The 23362-nt window shown below is 42.0% G+C and overlaps 1 protein-coding gene across 6 annotated transcripts in view; it reads left to right on the top strand.

The window, feature by feature from the left end:
• The window catches only part of TSNARE1 (t-SNARE domain containing 1), a 491728-nt gene that overhangs the window by 257816 nt on the left and 210550 nt on the right, over positions 1–23362 (top strand). The window lies entirely within an intron of this gene.

Genomic DNA, 23362 nt, shown 5'->3' with positions numbered 1-23362 from the left:
GTCGGTAGTGAGATAGTTTAATTGAGCTTGGTTCTGCAGCAAAACAACTTTCTTGGTGCATGCAAACTTGAAACTGGAATTTGTCACAGACAGAAAATATTCGGCTTTACCATTAGAGAGAATAATAGGTAGATGAAAGGAAATAACTTGTTAACTTTTTCAAATAATTCAATATTTTTGCTTTATCAAAGTATTTGAATGTTCTTAATGTAGTTAAAAGAAGACATACTATTTTTATTCCCTTTTTTTTAGAAGTGCTATAAATAAAATATGAAAAAAAGGAACACAAAGAGGTCTGGATAAGTTAAACATCCCACATTTTTCTTTTTATACTTCTCTTTTTATGCTTTTGGGAAACTCTTGTTACTCAAATTTAAGCAATAAATGAGTAAAACCAAAACATTTTAAATCTTTCTAATTTGTATGCTTTACAGGCCTAAACTCAAGACGAACCAAAAAAAGAGGGCTTCAGAATAATCAGAACATTTAATTAAGGACTATACTTTGTCCTTTAATTGGATTCAGCTAATTTTATCAGAATAGATTTTCGTTGTGGTATAGCAGTAATTGTGATTGAGTTAACAGTGCAAAAAGGGGACAAATGTTCCCGCTGTAGACTGGTGCTTTGAGGCTTTGACCTCTGTTTGCAAACAGTGATAGCTACATATGATTCAACACTGTAAGTAAGAAATTTTGATAGTTTTACAGGAGTCAGTCGAGGTTACTGTATGTCTAATTTCTGTTACGGTTTGCTGAATAGAGATGATGGAGCTTTGTGGGCTTGCGTGCATTACTAGGGATGAAATTGTTAAAGCATATTCTCACACTGGGTATCCTTGGGTGTGAATTGTCCTTTCATGCTTGAGGAATGTCTTTGCATCCACCAGGACAAACTCTAGGAAACTTTGTTACAAGAAAATGTGTATTTTGGGACGTTCCTGCAGTTTGATGTTCAAGAAGGATGGTAGCAAAGGTATTTCTGAAATGGTGTTGTGGACCCAAAGGATATTGTTGCGATCCTTTTGTTTGAAATATAGTCACTGCCTTTTTCTTTCCTTCTTTATGTTGTGCCGTCCTCCCCAGAAAAAGAACGCATTTAGTGTTTTCCCCGTTGGCAGTGGAGAATGATAAACCCCAAGCCAGCCTCAAGCACGCCAACTTTGGAAAATCAAGAGATTTAGTCATGTCTCCTTAGAGAGATCTTTATTTTGCTGGTTAAATCCCATTTCTGTGCCACAATCTGATATCTCTGCATCACGCCACACTGGAGCACTTGGCCATGGTGGGGTACTTCAGACAAGTTAAGTGAATCCAGTCCCAGCCCTACATAACTTCTAAATAAATACAACACTCACATATCATGCAGGTTGTGTATCTATTGATTTGGTAGATCCTGTAAACCTTTCTGCCTAATATGAATTTACCTCTGAATAACTTATTTAACTTCTGCAGTTAATAACTTATTCAACTTAAGCAGTTAATGTTGTTCAGCCTTCTGCTTCCCAAGAATGTGTGCACTTTCTTTTTACCTGTTTGTATCCCATCTCCTGCATTCATTTTGCTTTGCTATCCGAGATCCATGTTCAGCCTGTAAGGAGGACTGCATTCCACAAGCATTATTTCAAATGTAGCTTAAACATTTCTCCTCAGGACAAAAACATTTAGGACCAATAGTATTTTATTTAACATCTCTTTTGAAAGAAATATAATGAAAATGAAATGGATTTTTGGACTGCATCATACTTCTCCCCAGCTGTATTTGAATAAGCAGATGGTGCTTTTAAATCATCATTTTCCCTGGGTTTTGTTTTTCTGTTTGTTGACCCACATGAACATATTTCTTGTGAAAGGACTCATCTCCCACATTAAAACTTCCCTGATTTCATTTGAAGTTGTGGGTATACAGAGAAGGGACTCACTGAGCTCATAGTCACCCTTACAACTTTTTTCCAGTATGTTTTCAAAACCAAGAAGTAACCAAGAAGGTTAAAAGGAAACATTATTCCTAACTGTCAAACACAACTAATAAACTAAATTTATTGCCAAATTGATGTACAGCATTTGTTCTCCTTTGCTCTTTGGGGACCAGAATGAAGAATACAGCTGTGCAAAACTTATCTTATGCAAGTAGATTGGTCTTGCTGGGATTTTTATGTTTCTGCATACCTAGGACCAGAAACATGTAGATCTTAAGCAGCACAGAACATCGTATCTTCTGGGCCACACTGATTAGTACACAACTTTGGAGAAGCTCATGGTGCTGGTACCAGTAATGGGCCCTTTTTTTTAAGAGACATTGAATTTTCCCTTTTTGCAAGAACAGATATAAAACCTTTTTATTGCTAAAGAAATGAGGAAATAAATTCTCCTCCTGTCTTGTGTCCTGAAAAACAGATATAAAATTGTGCCCATAATAGACATCTTCTTAATGTTCCAATGACTCTTTCCCACTTGTGTGTTTTCCACATCTCCAGAATCTCTTCAGAGGTTCAGGTTAATGGGACATTGTTCTCTGTCATGAACATCCCTTGAGGCACTTTTCAGCGTTCACAGTTTCCACCTAGAAAGATAACAGCCATGTCAAAAGTTCAGCTGGCTGTTCATTTTATTTAAATGTGCTTCTTTTGCTATTGCTTGCGGATTAAAAATAGAGAAGTCTGCAAGGGAGATGTCTCGCCAAAACCTTACATTTTGGATAAAGATCTTTATTACTTGGAAATGTCAAAATCTGGTAGGACACAGGAGCCTTGACACAAGTGTTATTTCTTAAAATATTGCTTTGAACTGTTATATAAAACCTATTTTAACTTGAACTGTATTGGCAGTGAATAATAGATGCCATAACAACTTTATATATAGCACTGTAAAATGTGCCATCAGAAATACATGAGCTGAACTGTAATGTGCATTGTCAGTGCTCAGTGCTGGCACAAGCTCTGTCATAGCAAATATATATAATTTAGCATCCCGTGCCTTTCATTGGCACATGTGGTCGTGTGAAAAATGGAAGGAGATAAAACTTTGAGAAGAAATGGATAACCATTGAATGGAGAACTTCAGAATTTCATCTGGTGACTGGAAAGACCTAAAAAAAAAAGATGCTAAATGCTATATTGATTCAGAAAGCCTCCAGTGATCCTCCCCATGCAGACAGCTTCTCCAGAGGTGATGAGAAAGGAAGATGAGACAAACCCCTCCCAGACCCTACCACCATTTCCTTGGAGTCACCACCAGGCCATCCCACCTCCTCCACAATCCTCTTTCCTTTCTTATAGCAGTCTTCCATCCCACTCCTGTGCCTCGTGGGCTGCTAACACAGCAGTGGGTGTTCTCCTCCCATGAAGAGTGGGGAATAACTGAGACAGAACTAGACCAGGGAAAGGGCAGATATGGAGAGCAGGGCTTACTCCTGGTATTGGGAATGGTTGTCTCTGAAACAGCAAGGCTCACTTCATCTATCCTGACTTCCCTACACCCCTTTTTCTCTCTGCCCCCACAGGAGGAGCAGCAGCAATAAGAGCTCAGTCCGTAGAGGTAGGCAGCTGCCCATTTTGACCAAACCTGACACTACCAGGACTAACCACATCACCTTTCAACCCTGAAAACCAGCAGATGCCATTCAGTTTATACAGATAATTGCAGTTACCAAACTACTTAGCAGTCAGGAAGGCAGTCATTCGGATCAAATGAATACAAGGTAAGTCTAGCTGAAACACAGTTTAATGATTAATCGCTATGGGATGGACAGACGTTGCAAACTGGAGACCATCAGTTACAGATGCCTGTGCAGCCATGGAGAGTCCCCCAGTGGAAGGGTGCTAGGAGAGCATTTGGAGAAACTAGTTCAAGTGTCTACTCTGCCATCAATTCCTTATGTGCCCTGGGCACTGATCATACTGGTCTTAAGTCACTTACCTATAAAACGAGACTGAAAGCTTCATCCTGCATCTCAGAGGGAATTGGGAGAATAAGTTGTTTAGCATGTTCCTTCCTCATTTCGGTCAGAAGACACAGTAAATAGCAGGAAGGATCCACCCTGTTCCTTGGGGTTATTTCCACAGATTTCTATTTCTTTCTTTTTGTATTTATGCAGAACTCAGGCATTATTGGCTGAAGTGAGAAGGTGGACAGTTTTCTCCAGTAATATATGGTCATCAGAGCATGACAGCCAATGCTGCCTGGTGATGCTTTGCTAAATTTTGGCAAATGAATATATGGCAAGAATACCTCCGTCCAGTTTCTAACTGTCAGTTGAGTATATCCTGAAGAAAGCAAAACACATCAACAGAGCTTCATTTTAGCTGATGCTTCTCTTGGCAAAAAAAAAGAAGAGTTGGACAGGGTGTGGCAACAGGTGTCAGGGAATTGCTTTTATTTTTAGGAAAGGTAGTTCTCTTTGGGTCGGTGTTGAGAAATGTTGATGTTCATTCCCTATCTGTTTTGAAGTGATAATGCCAGCCTCCATGCCTGTCAGTCAAGCATTTATAAGCAGATAGAAAATGAAATACAATAAAAATAAAACAAAAAAAGCCCCACAGAGTCTGTCAGAGTGTGTTTGTTAGTTCAAACATGTTCCTAGTTCACTCATTACTGCGTATCATTTCTTGCTGAGGGGTATTTTCAGTAAAATGTCTCACTGATGCTAGCAGTTTAGAAGGTTTAATGCAAGCTATTTTATATTTTTCATCAGCTTCAATAGTCCAGAGTTTTGACTTCTGAGGGCTCTGCCTGCCTCTTCACAGCAACTTTTCAACTCAGAGTAATATACAAATAACACGATATCATGACAAGCACCGTAAGTGAGAGATCTGGTGCTGCGTGAGTGTCAAACAGCACTCTTTTCATGGCAGCATGGTGGAGCCTAATTATCAGGAGTGGCAGAGCTGCCTGCGAGGTTGACATGGCCATCCCTGGGACTCAATATTGAGTTGTTCCCTAAAGAATCCGCTCAAGTATTTTGGCCAGTCTAATTTAAAATGACCCGAGCTGTAGGACTGCCACCATTTATTTCAGGAGACTATTTCACGGTCCAGCAGGCTTCAGTGTTGATGAAATGCTTCCCTCTGTTCTTGCTAAAGATCCCTTTCTCACTCTCAGCTCTTTACACCTAGCGAAATTCTGCTGGACCCTGCAAATAATTCTTCTTCCCCTTTGGCCTTTGAACTCCTCAAATGCTAACAGTTATCCTCCTCTTCACAAGTCGGTCTCCCTTGCTTTTCAGTCACTTCAGTGCTTTGTTCTCAATAATTTCCCATTTGTTAGTTCCTTTCTCCTACAGCAGCAGACCGTATACAGAATCTTGGTGTTGTACCAAAGCTGAACAGAAGAAATGTGTAAAAAGCCCCATGGATTCAATTCAGAGGTTACAAGTGCTGATGGAAAATTTCTAGATAATTTCTACACTAGTAAATTACCGAGGACACTAGAACTGACTCATTAAACTTCTAAATTGTTAGAGCTCACCCTGGCACACTTTTGACCCAGATTAGCCCATGCTTGCCTAAATATTGACAGTTTGAGAGTTAACATGTTCTCCATAAGCAGTTTCAATGCAGCCACCCTGTTCAGAGGGTAAGGGGACTTAATGATGTGGATGCAATGAAGTGCCTACCTGCACTTTCAGTGCCTGAGAACGGGCATCTTCCATGTCCGTGTACAGCTGCAGCCCTATTGATTTGATGATTTGATCACAAAAATTTCCTTTAGTCTTCACTGACATTTAGGGAAGAGGAGGAGTAAGGTGAATTAAGGGTAAATTCTGGGGAAACTGTGCAAGCCGGAGGGCAAAATAAGTGATATGTGAAAATAACAGCTGGCCTCTTTGAAAATGTGGAAAAGCCTTAGCAAGTACTGAGAACAAAAAGCAGTCTGTCCCAGCAGACTCATGCAGTGACTGTTTTCATTGCATATTGATTTGCCCATGCCTCCCCTCTCTGTCCCCTTGTGGCCTCCACAACGTACGCATTGCTCCAAACCGCAATTATCTGCCTTCACGTCAAAACCCTTCATAGGCAATCTCCACATCCTTAACACGTTGCCTTCAAACTGCCAGCGTCGTGCCAGTCACCACTGAAAAGGGAGTTTCAGAGGCTCTGCCCTGAATGGGCCAGTGCTGTTTTGGTGTTTTCAGTGTCATTTTGACTCACTCCCTGTTTCACTCCAGGTGATGCTCTCTCAAGCATCGTCATTAAACATGTGCTAGTTAACTTCCAGGCTTCCTTGTGGAGCAAGTCTGCTTGCTGAAAAACATTCAGATGTTCTGGCTTCTGTGATAAAGGCAGGTTTAGAATCGTAGAACAGAATCATAGAATCATTTAGCTAGGAAAAGACCCTTAAGGTCATTGAGTCCAACTGTAAACCTAACACTACCAAGTCCACCACTGAACCATGTCCCTAAGTGTCTTCTAAATACCTCCTGGGGTGGTGACTCAACCACTTCCCCGGGCAGCCTATTCCAACCCTTTTGGTGAAGAAATTTTTTCCAATATCCTATCTGAACTTCCCCTGGCACAACTTGAGGCCGTTTCCTCTCATCCTATCACTTGTTCCTTGGGAAAAGAGACTGACACCTCCTTTCAGGTAGTTGTAGAGAGCGATAAGGTCTCCCCTCAGCCTCCTTTTCTCCAGGCTAAACAACCCCAGTTCCCTCAGCCATTCCTCATAAGACTTGTTCTCTAGACTCTTCACCAGCTACTTTGCCCTTCTCTGGACACGCTCCAGCACCTCAATGCCTTTCTTGTAGTGAGGGGCCCAAAACTGAACACAGGACTCGAGGTGCGGCCTCACCAGTGCCGAGTACAGGGGGACGATCACCTCCCTGCTCCTGCTGGCCACATTATTTCTGATACAGGCCAGGATGTTATTGGCCTTCTTGGCCACCTGAGCATACTCCCTGGCTCTTATTTTGGTGGGAATCACGTAGTTGCACTCACATATTGTGTTTTAGTTCACTTCTGAGAGCACTCTTGGAGCTCACAAATTAAATTCATGTGGGATGAAACTCTGTTAAAAGATGTATTGCAAGCATCCACCTCATGGACTCTGACCAATAATAGACAATCAGTCTACAGGAACAGGCTGGAGCTAGTGTGAATTAAAATTTCATGGATACTTTGGATATTGGGTCCCCAGCACAGGCTGTTTTTCTCTGTACGTCTGCGCCTGCTGCTCTGCAATACTTGCCAGTGCAGGTACAGACTTAGTTCTTTCCAGAGCAATTGAGAGATAATCTGCTTCTTGGTCTTCTCCAGAAAGCCAGTGTAATTACATATTACCTTAAGTTTGGCTTTTTCCATCCAGAACAGTTCCCAGTGCTGCCTGAGAGTGCCATATACTTTTTTTATCATGTCCTAGAGCCCAGAACATCATCATACTAGAGGAGTTTCACTGTCATGCTAGAAGAAAATTGCTCCAACAAGCTGTGACCCAAGTCTCTTATGATACCTACCACCTTGCACAGAGAAAACAAATATAAGATTACATTTCTGGGCTAAAGGGGCATTTCATGGGACCCAGAGGAGATCCAAGTGAAGTGTTCTGCAATGTGAACATAGCTAGTCAGTTGTGCTAGCCTCGCACAGTGTGGCGTTCCACCAATGCATACGAAATGGCTGAGGAGTCAGGATCCTTTCCCTGCTGCAACCCACGGAGTATGACAACTCAGTAACAACCTGGAGAATCTTATAGGTGGCAGTTACATGCAAAAATAGCAAACACAAAAGTCACATGCACCGACAGAGAGTTCTTGCTGTATTTCCTTCTCTTTCCGTTTCCACTGTTTATTAAATGCTACTGTTATAAGTATATCGGTATACATCCATCTTGCCCATAAACCCAATACATCCAGACACAGAGGCAAGAGATGAAATACCACTGGGTAATACATTGCAAAAATTCTCTCATCATCTCCTTTCTGCTCACACATCATTTTTGCTAAGACTACTTGCGAAAGTCCAAACTTTTTCTTATTGGATGGCTAAAACTGTATTTCTTCCTTTCCTCACAGAAATGATTAGAGCTTGCGTATTTTTGCAATCAGTATTTCATCAGGGATATGTGTACAACCTAGGATCTCACTTTGCAAGACAGAGAGGATTCAGGAATACATAACATTTATTTTTAGCCCTAGACATTTCTTATGTCTCAGGTGTAACCTTATGACAATACTGTGGGTAGCAAAGTAATTTAACTAAATTGGAGAGGTTTCCACTGTGTGCTAAAGATAATTTTCCTTTTCTGACTTAGAATCCCAGCACCTTATCCAAAGACTGTTAGTGTCAGAGAGTCTTGCCCTAAACCCTTTTCTTCATGCACTCTTCCTTTCAGTGAGTTTGCATGAAGTAATGAAAGCCTTGATTCAGCAGATCACTTACGTATGTCTTAAGAGCTTTGCTGAACAGGGATGGACTTTAGTACCTAGTAAAAGTGAAGTATTTCCTCTGCAGAAGGAGAAAATAGTGCTGACACACATTATTTGCTAATAATCTGAATTTTAGGCAGACACATCTGCATATATATATCCACAGAAATTGAACCGAGTTAAAGACTTGTATATTGACTGTCAATGTACATGGATAAGGTAGAGAGCCGGAGAGAGATCTCTAGTGCTTGTGATGAAATAGTGTTTCTTCTGCAAATCCTCTCGCTTAAGTGTTAATATTTCCTTTGTTAAAAGGACGTGTTGCTTTCCTTCTCCATTTACTGCAGTTTTGCTTATTTTTTTTGTTGCCAGATGATGACTCTCTCAATAAAGGTAATATCTTGCTCCTATTTCTGTTAGCACAGACAGTACAAACATCATATGCCTCATCGATACAGCTTTTTTTGTGGATGTGATTTGCTGCCCGAAAGGGGAATTACCACTCTCACCTATTACTTAGGTTAGAGCAGTTCACTTTCTAGTTCTCTGGTGCTAATTAATAATAATGTAGATCAATCAGCCAGGTTCCCCTAGCAGTGCTCTCAAGAGCTGTTACTGCAGATTTGACTTCTTGCCTTCCTGGATTGAGTGCTGTGTTTTCTTTTTTATTTCTTTTTGGTAAGGAAATCATAATTTTCCCCAGTCTAGATGGAGAGAATAGCAACAGGTTAGTCTTATGTTATGAATAGATAAAAGCTCATGTAGCAAAGCCCTGGAGCATCCCATCAAGACCCCACTGGTTGGAGAGGGAGTCAGCCCTCCCTGAACAACTCAGGAGAGAGGAGGGTGAAGAAAATGTATTGAAAAGACCCTACAGAGATAATAAGGGAAGAGATCACTGTGAAGGTGATTGAAATCTACATTTCACAGCAAGACCAGTTCATGTTCCCTCCTATTTACCAAAAGGTGCCTGGTTCTTTATAAATTAGCTTTGACAATAATATTCTCCCATATCCTCACGGAAATTAGACTGAAAATCACAGACAATTTTAACAGTGTTAACAATGAATGTCAAATTTTAGAGGCTGTTGCCAAAGACAGTGTTAATTTATGCCCTCTGCACTATGCAGCCTCATCTTCTTCAGGTATTCTTCAATACTTTTAATTGCTTCTTTATAAAAGAGGATGTTACAGAACTGTATTTCCCCACCACCCTGTTTACCATGTATCTACCCAGTGCTTCTCCTCTGGTTGTCATTTCCTTCCCTGCATTGAAGTCCCCTGTTCCCCTTTGTATTGAGGCTACCAGACATCACACTTGAGGCAGAAACACTGTTAAGACTCACCCAGGTGTTATGGAGAAATGCAAATTTTAATGTAAATATTTTAATGTTTTTTTTTTCAATGCGAATTTTTAGCTAGACCCCTGAGCAACATGGTCTGACCTGATAGTTGGTCATGCTGTGAGTGAGAGGCTGGACTAGGGCTCTCCCGTGGTCCCTTCAAACCTGAATTATCCTGTGATCCCATTATCTCTCCATCTCCTCTGACTGCACCACTGAGGGCTACCAAAAGTTCATGTGTTAACCTTGCTTCAATCTAAAGACAAGACTTCTCTATTTCCTGGCCTGTGTGAGGTCACAAGTCATTCTCATTCTCCCTCCTCTTCCATTTATTGCCACCTCAGGCAGAGGTTCATGCTTTTCTTCCCTTTTCACACCACATTTGTCATTTATTTGGGAGAATAGTTAGGATATTAGGATGTCAGCATCCTTTTCTCCACCAGGTGGATGGGTAGAAGTCAGCAAAGGCTGGTGTGCAGGGCAGTGTCCATGCCTATGTCTGCACCTCCCTGGAAGAGTAGTCCTCTGAGGTGGCCCTGTGCCCAGTGGGTCCGTGTCACATCAACGGCATTACTCTGTGGACACCCCATGGACAATGTGTCCATATGCTCTGGCTGGTCCTGAGTCTGCACTGACATGTTTGCTATGAGTGCGGATAATGATGCGGATCTTACGAGTAACCATTGGAGCTGCCCTTCACTGGTCATGCAAACAGAGCTGTCTGGCCTATAGACCATTAAAGAAATCTCTGAAAGTGTAGCTGTGGAGAGAAAATGGTGGATACCTCATGGTGGCATTCACCTGACCAGATGCAGATATCTTAAGAGTAGGCATTTCTGCATAAACTGTTGCTTAGAGTCTGTTTTTATAAGGGAGGGAAATAGGGATTAGAGGTGAATAGAAATAGGGTTAGATTAGGCTCTGGGAACGTTCTGAATGCAAGACCAGAAGTTGGGTATTTCTAAGCTGATGTTTGTTGATTGTGGGTCTCTCTGTACTTTTAAAGGACACTGAAACACTGCCACATTGTCCTTCCTTCCTAAGGTATTATGTGTATCGTTTCCATTTTTGTCCCTTTTGCCAAATCTTAGCTGTAATGGACTGTGCCTCTTGTGCAACTTTCTCCCCCATGCTCCTGCAAGCATCTCTTGTGAGTCCTTCACAAACCAGAATGAACTTGCTCTATCTGTGCCCCCAGCTGACACAAAAATCACACTCCCATGCATCAAGCTCACCAGAAGTCCTTACTTACTAAGGGGAGAGATATATTAACCAAGATTCAGCAGACTGCTAGTATGGTGCTATCACTATTGAACGTGCTGGATTAGCTCAAATAGATGCATCCTTGCTGAGCACTTCTTTAAGCACTTTCTTTCCTGAGCAGTATTCCTTTTTGAGGAATAGATCCCAACAGACTATGTTGGAATCATTGCTTTCCTACCGTGTTTATTAATTCATTAGTCAAGTAGAGAAAAGAAGCAAAGAATGGATAGCATAAAAGTTGCCTGAGAAGTCTGAATAAGTCAAGGACTGACAAAAACATTCCTAGTGCTCAGCAGGGTGTTGCTAGTCTCATAAAACTTGTAGAAGCGCATGGGTTAGCCTGAGATGTTAAACCTCGAATGCAAAACACAATAGTTTTTGAATATTCCTTCCCTTTCTGGAAACGTAATAAACATACAAGCACCTGGGTTGATGCTGTGTTCTCCCCTGTGCATTTCCAATACATATTGGAAGTCCATTATGAGCAAAGGAAGGGACTATTCTGATGCAGAGAGTTTAAGCACTTTCAACAGGGTCACATTTTCAGAAGAATTGAAATCTGTCTTCTCCAGCAGCAAGTGGAATGTAGATGTGGTGGGGTCAGCCACGTACTGGAAGTTTAGTTGCTTTATTTAGGAAGGGAACTGGAAACTAATGCTTTAAAACATCCATTTGCTCATGTAGGGATCAAAACCCACATTTTTTGACAATGTGGCTTCTTGCTGATATAAAGAACAAAGTTGAATTATCTTCCAATTTAAGGGTGAGGGATCACTGTTGAAGGATGGGAGATGGAAGGGCTTTGGGTCAAAGTTCAAAACATATCCAGCCAGTTTTTTGTAATGTTACTCTCAACACCTTGTACTGAGCCATCAGGGACTAAATGGACTTTTCTGGATCACTATAAGCATTCTCTTGAATGTCTAAGACTTCCTTCTCTCCATGTATCTGTAGCTGGCAGCGCTGCTACAGCAATAAACATCTACTTAGCTTTAACTTTGCCTTTGGTGCTGGTGATTTTTTTGAGCAAAAGTTCCTGAGTCCCATCTTTCCTTGTCAGTTCTTGCCCATGCAGCCCACGAGGGATCAAAGCTGCTGCAGATTTCTTACTGTGCTCCTATCCCCATTTCACAGCTGGGGAAACTGAGACATTATGGATTGTTTCTCTGCCAGTGGAGCTCCATAGAAATGTAAATGCCTTGTCTAAGACCCGGGAAAGAGTCAGCATCAGTGCCAGGATTAAAAAGCTGCTTGTTCTGTACTTCCGCGCCGAATTCCCTTCAGAGTGTGCTGTGATGAGAGATCCAAATACAAGATCTGGTGTATTTGGCTTTTAATTTTTCTCCCCTTATTTGAATTACTAGGCAGATGGAACGTGCTCCTGTTCACAAAACACACTGTCATCTATCCAGCTTGGATGAAGCTCAAGGAAAATGCTAATCATCATTTGTAACTGAAGGCAGATCTCCCCTACAGAGGGAGCTTGCTGTGCTCTGAAGTTTCGCCCATGATATCATGACTTTATCAAGAGAAGCTAAATAGCAGCCCGTCTCTCCGAGAGCGCATAGCAGATTGCACTGTCAAAGAGAGAGATAACTTCTTGCCCTCTGAAAAATCTTGAGATCTGAAGATGAGGCTATAGGAGGGAGGGCAGGGAGGAAAAGAGCTGCTCCGATACTTGTACACATACAACACACCTGGGGGAAGACTTACAGGAGTGTCGGCTATGTCAGACAATGTCCTGTTAAGCTCTTAAAAGATGAATGATCTCCTGAGTGCCCTGGGACTGACAGATAGATGTCCACGGGGGGTTCAGGTACAGCCTCAGAGCTGAGTGCTGGAGACTTCGATTAGCATATGCTGATTTTATGAATGATGGTCTGCTGCTGGCTGCATTCACAAAAGGGGTCTGTGTTCAAAGCCCATGTACATACAGGGGCATTTTGCTCCTGTCGAGCTTCTTGGCGGACACCTTTGTCCCCTGGAAATGATGGGAGCCCAGATATCTGGCAATGATGAGGAGGAACAACTTTAAATCTCATCTGGTGCTGAGAGCTCTTGCACTCTCTTTAAGACGACGACTGCTATTTTCTCATGTAAGAAAAATCTCGTCTTCATGTGCGAGACGAATTTTTGAGGAAAGCAGTTACTGTCTCTTTGCCTGGCTGGTTTTAGGGATTGGCCATAAATTCAGAGGTTTTGAGGAATTGTGAATCTTTTCAGCTTCTCTGTCCACTGTGCTGACCGGGTTTCTGGTGAACCAAAGTGCTTTTGGAAAGCTTCAATTTGCCAGGCATGAAATTAATTTGGTGGCTTGGTCTCAGCCAAGAAATTGGTTGTAGCCGATCATTGCAGCAGAAGGGGGTTGCACAAAGTAACCCATGCGCTCTCCCCATTGCCCAAAACATACATAACAAATGCTCCTGGAGCATCTCGATCCCTGTGGTTTTCAGGAATTTGGGTCTTTCTTGACAAAACTCAGATGAGAGCAGAAGTGCCTTTTTATTCCTGGGATTTTTTGCATGTGTGGTGGGGAGTGATATTGAAGGGAGGGTGGGAGACTAGTAAGGAGGCAAAGTGAAGGATGTCTAGATCTGCAATCATTTAGCAGAATGTCATATTTAGTCTCATTTCTAGAGTCCCTATAAACACTGCCATGCAAATTTCTGCTCTTCAACCTGATTTGATTAGCAGGTGCTGCCAGCAGCCGGGGCCAAAAGGCACTCAGTTAGCATCAGTCCCTGTATTTGGTTTTATCCTTTAAAATAGCCCTAAAGATGAAAAAGATGCTCTCTGGAGCATTTTGGTTGTCATAGGAGGCATTTCTTTCCTTCCTCTTTGTTCCTTGCTAACTGCAGCTGAACAATAAAAAGAGGCGAAATAATTAAGAGCAAACTCCATGACTTCTCTGTCTCCCTGATTTCAGCTCATGCTTATAAATATAAGTCTCAGCGTTGGGGTGCAAGGACTTTTGGGATTAGGTCCTCCCACCCTGAGTGTACCTGGAGGAAATAAAAGGAAACCTTGCACCTTTGCATGTTGGTGCTGATTGCTTAAGAGGGAGTAATCTCCCACTGAGGTCTGACAGGGATAAGCCGTGTTCCTTCAGTTGTTTCCTCTGTTGTTCTCTCTAATTTATATCACTGTGAAGGGTTAAGGAAGGTGACTTCAGGTGTTGCCATTAGAAAGTCAAATTGCAAAAATAAAGCATTAAAAATAAATGCCACAGAGGAATTGCTGAGCCAGTGAATAAAGAGCTTTAAATGCAAACAGGGAACTAGCTGTGCATTTCTCTACCAGTCACCTGTCTCCCTATCTAAGGATTAAGGACTCTGCGTCTTTTAGTCCTGAGTCTTCCCATTTAACTCCAGGTGCTGCTGAATGTCACAACTTTTTACAACTCTCCTATTAAGATTTAGAGGAACTTCCTTCCTTTTATTTGGACCACAGTAGAAAGATTATTACTTCTTCTGAGATGTCACCTCGTAGGAAAGAGACCCAAGGACAGTCTCTCATAAATCAGTGGGTGTTAAATACAGGTCATCTTCCCCCAAACACACTTTAGGAATTTGGTGAGCGAGCTAATTTGCTTATAGGATAGATCCCAGCTACTGGAAAGTGATATAGATCAACTGACTTCAGTGCTGATTTCTACAAGCTGTAAATGAACTGGTGTCTCATTTTGAATGACTTTCAAACACCTCCAAAGAAAAGCGTGAACAGCATTTCTTTCATGCACAGCTCTCCTCTCCCCTGAGTGTTTTTGCAGAAGCACAAGGTATTTTACAAGCACACTCAAACAGATCCTGCCGCACTGGATCATCTTTCAACATTTTTCTCTCCTTGTCCCTTCCTCAAGGTACCATGTTATCCCCCCTATATCTCCGGGCGCAGCGGTCCTTCTCTGTTGTCCCAGTCCCATGTCTGTGACACTGGTACTTTACCCTGGATATTTGTTGTGGAGGGGGAAAGCAGTCAGATGGAGCATTTTTCTGGTTCCTTCCTGCTGTGTGCTGCTGGGGCTGGGAAGACCTCATGGGATCGCAGTCCTTGCTGTGGGCACAGGGCAGCCAAGAAGGACTTGGGGGCTGGAAGCTGTGCAACACAGAGGAGGTCTGGGCCAGGCTGAGGGACACGATGGATATCTCCAATACCACAGTAGCATCATCACCTCCTAATTGGGGAGAGTGCCATATCATGCATTTTTAGAGTTCTGATGTTCCCAGGGCACCAGTGCATCCCCACGAGACGCATGCAGTTGTTACACCATGGTGAACAGTCTTGGCTTCAAATCTATCTCTGTCTGACCTTTCTTTTCTTTTCTCCATCCCTCCATTTCCCCTGAAACAGCGGTATTAATTTTGCAGCACTCTGCGTGGGAGTGGTGAGGTTTGGGTTAAACAGTATTATATTAATACCTCTTGCTAATCTTTTTTTCCCCAATGCCTGTGGAGTTAGAGCATCTATTGTTGTGTGCCATCAAAAAGACTGCCACAATAGCTTTGGAAGAGCTGTGAGAAGCCAGCGCTTTGTTTCACAGGTGGGTTTTCTCCGTGGGCGTCGGGACGGCACCGCGTTGTGGCGGGATGAGCCGAGGGGGTGGCTGAGCAGATGGCTTTGTACTGCAGGCTCTCTGATGTTTGGTGACCTTCAAACAAGGTTAGGCAGGACCCCGTCCTCCGAGATCTGAGGGCAGGAATGCCACTGAAGTGCCACCTGCCTCTGCCACATTGTTCCTGTCTGCAACAAAGGTGCTGGCACTCACTGACCATATTGCATTAGCACAGAGATAAATTAGTCCTTTCCTTCTAAGTGAGGCTGGAGCTGGTAAGTGGTGCCAGACTGGCAACCTTGTGTTATTTATTGCCTGGTTCATTGTGCTTCCTAATATCTTGTTTGCTATTTTGGAAGGCATCATTGCATTAAGCAGCAGTTTTCCTCGGGCTGCTCAAGTCTGTCTGTTGAACTCGCGTGCCAAATGTAGAGTCACGTGAGCTGTACGAGCCATTTTAATTTTCCCCTCTTACACTTGCATTCATCAGTGTCGAGCATCATTCACTGTCATATTATTGAAAGTGCATAAGTCTTTCTGATGTTTGTAACAGCCCTTTCCAGTCTTGGCAAGCCTGACTGCAGAAGTACAGTCTGTTTCTGCCCTGCGCATTGCCCCCAGTGGTTGACTTCTACATCTTTTGTATACCAGGTCTACGTTATTCGTTATTCCATCTTTTCTAGACAACTGTTCCTTCGCTGCCCTACACACTGGGCATTGCACTCTGGGTGCAATCTGGCTTTACCATCCAGCTGGCCTGTCCCACAAGGTCCGTGCTGAGCTGCGCAAATTCAGTCTGGTTGGACCTGGCCACCTCTTAGGGTATTTTGAGAGGTTTGGTTATTTGGTTATGATTAGCCAGGTCCTCCCCAGGTTCTGGAGACAGCCTGCTTCTCACCGGACAGCCAGTTACTGACTCAGCTCCTTGTTTCATTTTTCTTTGCAGGTTTTTCCATCCTCCAGTCTCAAAGCTTGCCTGATGATTTTGGAAGAGGGCTTAGGGTAGTCAGTGGCTTGACCTGTAACCCATGTAGTGTCATGTGTGCTTGGATAGCTATGCCTATTCCACCTACGCACTCTCCTGATGAGGCTGTGCAAGTGGTCCTGGGTTTGTTGATAGTTTTATATCAGATTTTTGCCCCAAGGGGGCTGACCAAAGGTTACAGTCTTCTGCACCTGAATAGAGATTTCATGTTAACATGGAATTTGCAGGATCATCGTGATGACAGATTGAGTTTTTTTGGTCTTGTTTTTTGGGATTTCTTGGGTTTTTTCCCCTCCACCACTGATTCCCCTTGCTGGAGCACTTATAAATATATTTAACAACATGGCATCCAACAAAGTGCCTGGAGGCAGCTCACTGTTAACCTTTTGTCATGATGAAAACTGGCCTACTTTTAGGTTTGGGTTGTTTTTTTGGTTTTTGTTTTGTTTTGTTTTGTTTTCCTTCTTCTTTCTCCTGACCTGCTTTTGCACTTGACATTGTTTTGTACCTCATTCCATAGTAGTTACGTTCTGTAGTCACCTCAGGAGTGACAACATCACAGACCTTTACAATCTGAAAAAGAATTAAACTAACTGGTTTACAGTTTCTTTTTCATTTCCACTGAGCTATTGACTCATTTAAAGAATTGCAAGGGATAAGTGAGCTGTGATTTTCCTTACAAGGACCAGGCTATCAAAGCCTTGCATGTGTTTTGTTGTTTTATTCTGTTTTAGCCATTTTACCACGATGTGTAAGGTTTTATTACTCTATTCATCATTCAAATGGCCAAGACTTTTTGTAAAGCTCAGTTATTTGTAACCGGCAATCTGCAACAGGCATTGTTCTTAAATAGAGATAAGATGTTTCTGTTAGCAAGTCAGCTGTTGGATACTGCAGGTCATTAGGACTTCTTGTCACCCAGAGCAAGTGTCATTTTTTTAACCCCAGCCAGCAACTAAGCACCACGCAGCCGCTTACTCACTTCCCTCCCACCCAGTGGGATGGGGAAAGAATCAGAAAAAAAAGTAAAACTCGTGGGTTGAGATAAGAACAGTTTAATAGAACGGAAAGGAAGAAACTAATAATGATAATAATAACAATAATAAATTGACAATAATAATAATAATAAAAGGATTGGAATATACAAAACAAGTGATGCACAATTGCTCACCACTCACCGACCGATGTCCAGGTAGTTCCTGAGCAGCAATGACCCCCAAGCCAACTCCCCCAGTTTATATACTGGGCATGACGTCACATGGTATGGAATACCCCGTTGGCCAGTTGGGGTCAGCTGTCCTGGCTGTGTCCCCTCCCAACTTCTTGTGCCCCTCCAGCCTTCTTGCTGGCTGGGCATGAGAAGCTGAAAAATCCTTGACTTAGTATAAACATTATTTAGCAACAACTGAAAACATCAGTGTGTTATCAACGTTCTTCTCATGCTGAACCCAAAACAGAACACTATACCAGCTACTAGGAAGAAAATTAACTCTATCCCAGCTGAAACCAGGACAGCAAGGTACCTCTTCCCTAGCTGTAGGTTTCCAGGATGTAGATGTCCCTGCCTGACCTTAAGGTCTCAAAAGAATCTTGAGAAGACACTTTTAGAACATAGTTTATCCAATGTGATTTTAGACATCTGTTCTACCATGAGCTGACCCATGATCAGCCTGTTTCTCTTCATTTACTAGAAATGCTGTTTATCTCACAAGCTCTGACATACATCCATAATAACTAATACCTATGGTTTTCTTCTTGACCAGACTGTTTGGACAAAACACTATTTTTGTGGATTTGTTTCTTTTTCTTTGAATGGTGGTGCTGTGTCCCTGCTTCTGTCACCCCCATCTCGTAAATCACCTTCTCACTTTGGGTCTAAGTTAAGAAGCTTTTGTCACCTGAAGCTTTTGTAATTTGATCTTGCATCTTTAGGTAGTTGTTTTTCAGAGACCAATCTTAACCTTTTCATTTTCTGCTTACTCTTAAAAGTGTGGCATAGTATTTTAATATCAGCATTGTTTGATTTACCCTGTCAGTTTCATTGTGATGGTTCTTCTGTAGTTAGAGAGAAGAGGAATAGCATTCTCTTGATAATCATGGACTGATGACTGCATGAGTAAATGCATTTATAAGCCATCAGTCTGGATAATGAAGTTAAAGAAAAATAATGTCCTGATTTTGATGCTTACTTTTAATTGAACAAATGAAAAGCTTTCCATTTAGGCAGGCCAGGGTTATCTAAGTAATATTTTGGCAAGTTGCCCTTTCTCCAACGTGACAGTATGTTCCAGCAATAAAATGGGAAAAAAATCAATTCTATTGAAAAAAACAATAATTGAATCTAATGTTAATTGCAGACCAGAAGAAATTTATTTTCACAATTTAGGAAAACTAAGTGAAAATGTGAGTAACAGAATGGTTGGCCCACCTCAGGATTAAATTCATATCTTGTTCTTTGTTGGAGAATGACGCAACACATCCTTTGATATGACCTTGCAAACTAGCGACAGTATCTCGAATCAGGCTAAGATTTCTAGAGCTGACAAAACATATTTTCCTACTGTGGCTTTGATGTCTAAAAGACTTGCAACCTAAAGGACTTGCAGAGTTCACTTCAGCAAATAAAAGATCAATCTCTCCACTTGCACATCTGAAGAATGTATGTATATCCAAAGTCTGGGAGATATACAGGAGAGACCTAGATATAATTTCCAAGTGGAGTGTCAAAGAGGGAAACACATATACAAAAGTGGCACCCCTGGTCCTGCCCTTGCACCTGGATTTGGCAGAGCTGTTGTAGGACAGTGTCAGCAAACCAGTCTATATGAATAATATCTACTACCTGGTGCAAAGTGCAGCCTCTGTGTATCGTTCACTTGCATAGTGTGCAGCACATTTACACCAACCCTGAATGCATGCTGTGGTCCCACCTCCCCAGAGGATTAAATTTTTATAATCTTCTAAGTCTTACAAAGGCTCTTGGTGGTGATGCTGTCTTGCTACTTACAAGTCTCTTTGTTGGGCCATTGAGCAAACCAGGAGTTACTGTTAAGGCACGAGCAAAGCTCAGTCTGAAACGACAACAAAAAATATTTAGCCCCAGTGAAGGGTTTAACCTTGTGGCTTCTTTCATCCTATAGCTCTTGCTTGCTGCTCAGAGGGCTGCAAAACATTACTGCTGTAACAGTGAAATACCTCTTTGTGGCCTCTGGAAAACAAGCTTGTGTCTGGACATTTGTATTTTGGGGGAGAGAGCTAGTGTGGGGAGAAGCTTTCTGAAATGAATTGAAATGTGGCTGTCAGCTTCAATAGGATCAGGTTGGGGTCCCATTCTTTTGGTGAAAACAAACTATTCAGTTCTTCCTCCCTCATGTTGGTGGTGGTTTCTTTGGATGGAAATATAAATGTTGTGGCAAGAAGGGAACTGTCTCAAGACGGGCTAATATGTGTGTATAATTCCTTGGGTAAAATTCCTGTTCTCCTGTGGCATGAGCTGGATTGTAGCCTATTCTGGTTTGATTTAGGTAATTCTGGATGGCAGGAGGATCACAGCAAGCAAAAATGCAAAGTACCTTCCCTGGGAGATGAACAATCCAATTTTTGCACAGCAAGGGAGCAGGGAAATGTAAACCCAGTAACATTAACGGAGAATTTATCAGGAGAAAGTGAAACGTCTAATAGTCAACTGAAATGCAGCTACAGTTCCCTGAAGTTTAACTTTTCCTCGGTAAAGCAACTTCACGTTATGGGATTATAATGTCTCTGTGTTAAAAGGGAGAGGAAATCATCATTGTTCGTTGCACTCACCTAACTCCCCTTTCTTCCCACAGCCTCAGAGACCTTGGAAATAAAGGAAAAGATGGGGGGAGGGGCAAAAAAATAAAAGGAAAAGAAGAAAATTAAGATTGGAATGAAGCCTTGAAATTGGCAGCTGTCAGCAGCCCTCAGGACAAGTGATAAAATGCTACATTAAAGTAGCTACAGTGTGAAATGCCATTGACAGAATAATGAGGATGGGAAATCACTTTATAAATGCGCTTACCAGGATAAACAGATGTGACTGAGGGCAACTCCATTCTGTCACTAAACACTTTAAAGGGCAAAATTTATGGCAATCTATTTTCTGTTTAAAAAAAAAAAAAATTACAATAAAAAGATACAAAACTAAACCCAAAGAGGCTTCAGACTGAAGTGAGGGTTCAGTGCACATGTAAGGGCGGGAATCAGGGCAGAAACATTCTCCTGTGATAAACCATTTTGAGAATCCAATAAATTGAAATGTGGCAGTGGGTGATGATGCTGAGAAAAGGGGGGTGGTTCCTGACGGTGTACACTTTGCAAAGGCAGGAGCCACACTACAGGCATCACATGGGGACTTTGAGAGGCAACATATGCAAAGGGATATTAGTTTGATTTTCTGCTGAGCTGAGGCTGGCTGGACAGTAGCTGCTTTTGGAGGCAGCCCAAATTTAAAGGATCTTTTAGGCTCTGGTGAGGAGCTGAAGGACTGTATGTGCCATGGGGGATGTGCACTCACTGATAAAAGGTTTCTGAGTGCTTTCATGGCCTCTGGCACTTGGGGAGGATGCGCTGCGATGGGAGAGGTGTCTCCACCACCTTCTCATCACCACGGCACAGGGGAGACCTGCTATGGGTGCAGGTGAGCAAAGCTCAGCCAGATTCAGATGGGGAATGTGTCAGGGCTGGAGGACAAAAGCAGTGAAGCAGAGCGCAGAGGTCAGCTCAGGAATGGTGGAGAAGCACACCTCTGGTGTGTGGGACAGCAAAAAAAAAAAAAAAAAATGCCAAGGACTTATCCAGCTTCCTGGTGGAAAGCAATGATGAGCCAGTGTGCCTTGAGGAAGGCATGGGTTGAGTCTTGCAGGACAAGGGTCTCTGCAAGAGATTTCATCAGATAAATAAGTCTGCTGTCAGTATCTATAACTGTCCAGGCAATAGCAAACAAATGCAATTTATGTTTTTCGGTTTTGCTTAAGGAAAATAAAACTTTGTTCTGTTTTTGTTCTAAATTGCCTCCTCCTGTTAGCAACTAAGGAAATGCTGCAGTTGTGTTTGAGTGTTAGTATACCCCACCAGTCTTGCTGGCAGGAGGTGAGCAGTGGCTGGTAAGGACTGGACAGACAGCTCAATCCATCAGTTTATGCCAAATAGTCATCAAACAGTGAGAACTTATTGTCACCAGCCAAAAAACAAACCAATGATTCTGTTTCCTCCCTCCTTTAGTTTGAACTACTTCAGTGGCTCTTCAACATTGTTCACCAAGGCCTGATATAAGTATGCTGAAATTACTTAGTATTAATAAAAAGTCAAATGTATATGTATCTATATCATACTCTATGGCATATCATAATATGGACTATGATAGGTATAGTGCTTAAAGTCTTCTGTGCTGCATAATTATTTATTTTGCCTTGAATAGGAAAAAAAAATTAACTGCAGTCTTAACAGTAGCCTTTTCAAGGTACATTCAGTCTGAAAGCAACACACCAGTTCCTCCACTTCTCATCCCACACCCCTAGATCCATCCAGCTTTCCCAGTGCTTCACTCTGAGCCAGAGGCACCTGTGTGTTGCTGGGAACGAGCTGAGCCATCCCCCATTCAAGTCTAGACTCTCACCTGCCTCATTTGCAAATTAAAACAAATTTAAAAGAGTACATTGAAAGACGATCTGAATTCAGGGCGTACAAGATGAGCATGAGTATAAATGCTTAAAACTTCCTAATAAACTGGAGAGATTAATCCAAATTCTTCTAAAGTAGCATTTCCTTGGGGGGCCAACGCAGGTGGGAACGAAGGCAGGATAACTTCTCTGGGAAGTGACTAGTGGGTTTATAAGCACGGGAGTATCTGCTCTGTCACTGTAGACCTGCTTGATGGTTTCTAAACGCAGCCTTTGGGACAGGGGTTGGTTGTGGTTTGTTTTTACACACAGCTGATAGATGGCACACTGTTGTAAGGGTTCCTTGCCTGCAAATGCTATTGTTCCATAAAGAGGAGACGCTGCTGTCTGATTCTTATCTGTTGCTATTTAATGACAGAAAATGTCTTAGTTGCTATTGGTAAATTGGTTAAAGCTTATTGAGTTTTGCTTTTTATTTTTGTGGACAGGGGTGTTTAGCAGAGCAGAGATTTGCTGAATTTGTCTTAACGCATAAGAGCTGAGGGAGAGGTACGTGCTTTAATCAGTTTAGTGACTCGAGTTGATAGGAAGTTTGTGGCTGCTGTCTGAAATAGTCCATTTCTCTCTGATTTTGAGGGTTTGTATTGATTGCATTGAATATTAGACAAGCGGAGTTAAGAGCAATCTTTAAACATCATCAAATCCATCTCTCAGCTCTAAGACAGAATCAACTACCCAAATCATTAGCTTCTTGTATGAATGTCTTCTGTTGCAGTTTAAGCCCATGAATTTCTGTCATAATGATGGTGGATATGGAGAACAGGTTATTCCCTTCCTATTCGCAAGTTGCACTTGTTTGAAAAGCATTATCATATATGTGTCCCCACCACCACCCTTTTCTACACTGGAAAATATACTATTTTCTGTTTTTTCCTATCAGGCTGTGTCTCTGACACCTTTGATCATTCCCATGGCTTTTCTATGCTATGAACCTTCTCCAGGTAGTTCACCTGAAATTTATTGCTCAAAATTGGTCACAATACTTAATCTCGCAAGTGCCAGCTTTGTCCCCAGCAGCCCTCAACGCTTTTTTTTTTTGAGGACTTCTGCCTTGAAAGTTGTTTCCTATTCTTTATGTCTAACTGTAAAACTTTGTATTTTCATTATTTGACTTCACCGTTTTTTCTTATAGTGTTTCCCCAATATAACAAGATCACT

The sequence above is a fragment of the Harpia harpyja genome, chromosome 5, assembly GCF_026419915.1.
Source record: "Harpia harpyja isolate bHarHar1 chromosome 5, bHarHar1 primary haplotype, whole genome shotgun sequence".
NCBI classification, from domain to species: Eukaryota; Metazoa; Chordata; class Aves; order Accipitriformes; family Accipitridae; genus Harpia; species Harpia harpyja.
The sequence above is the reverse complement of the archived record's forward strand: the minus strand, read 5'-3'. Positions and strand labels throughout refer to the sequence as shown.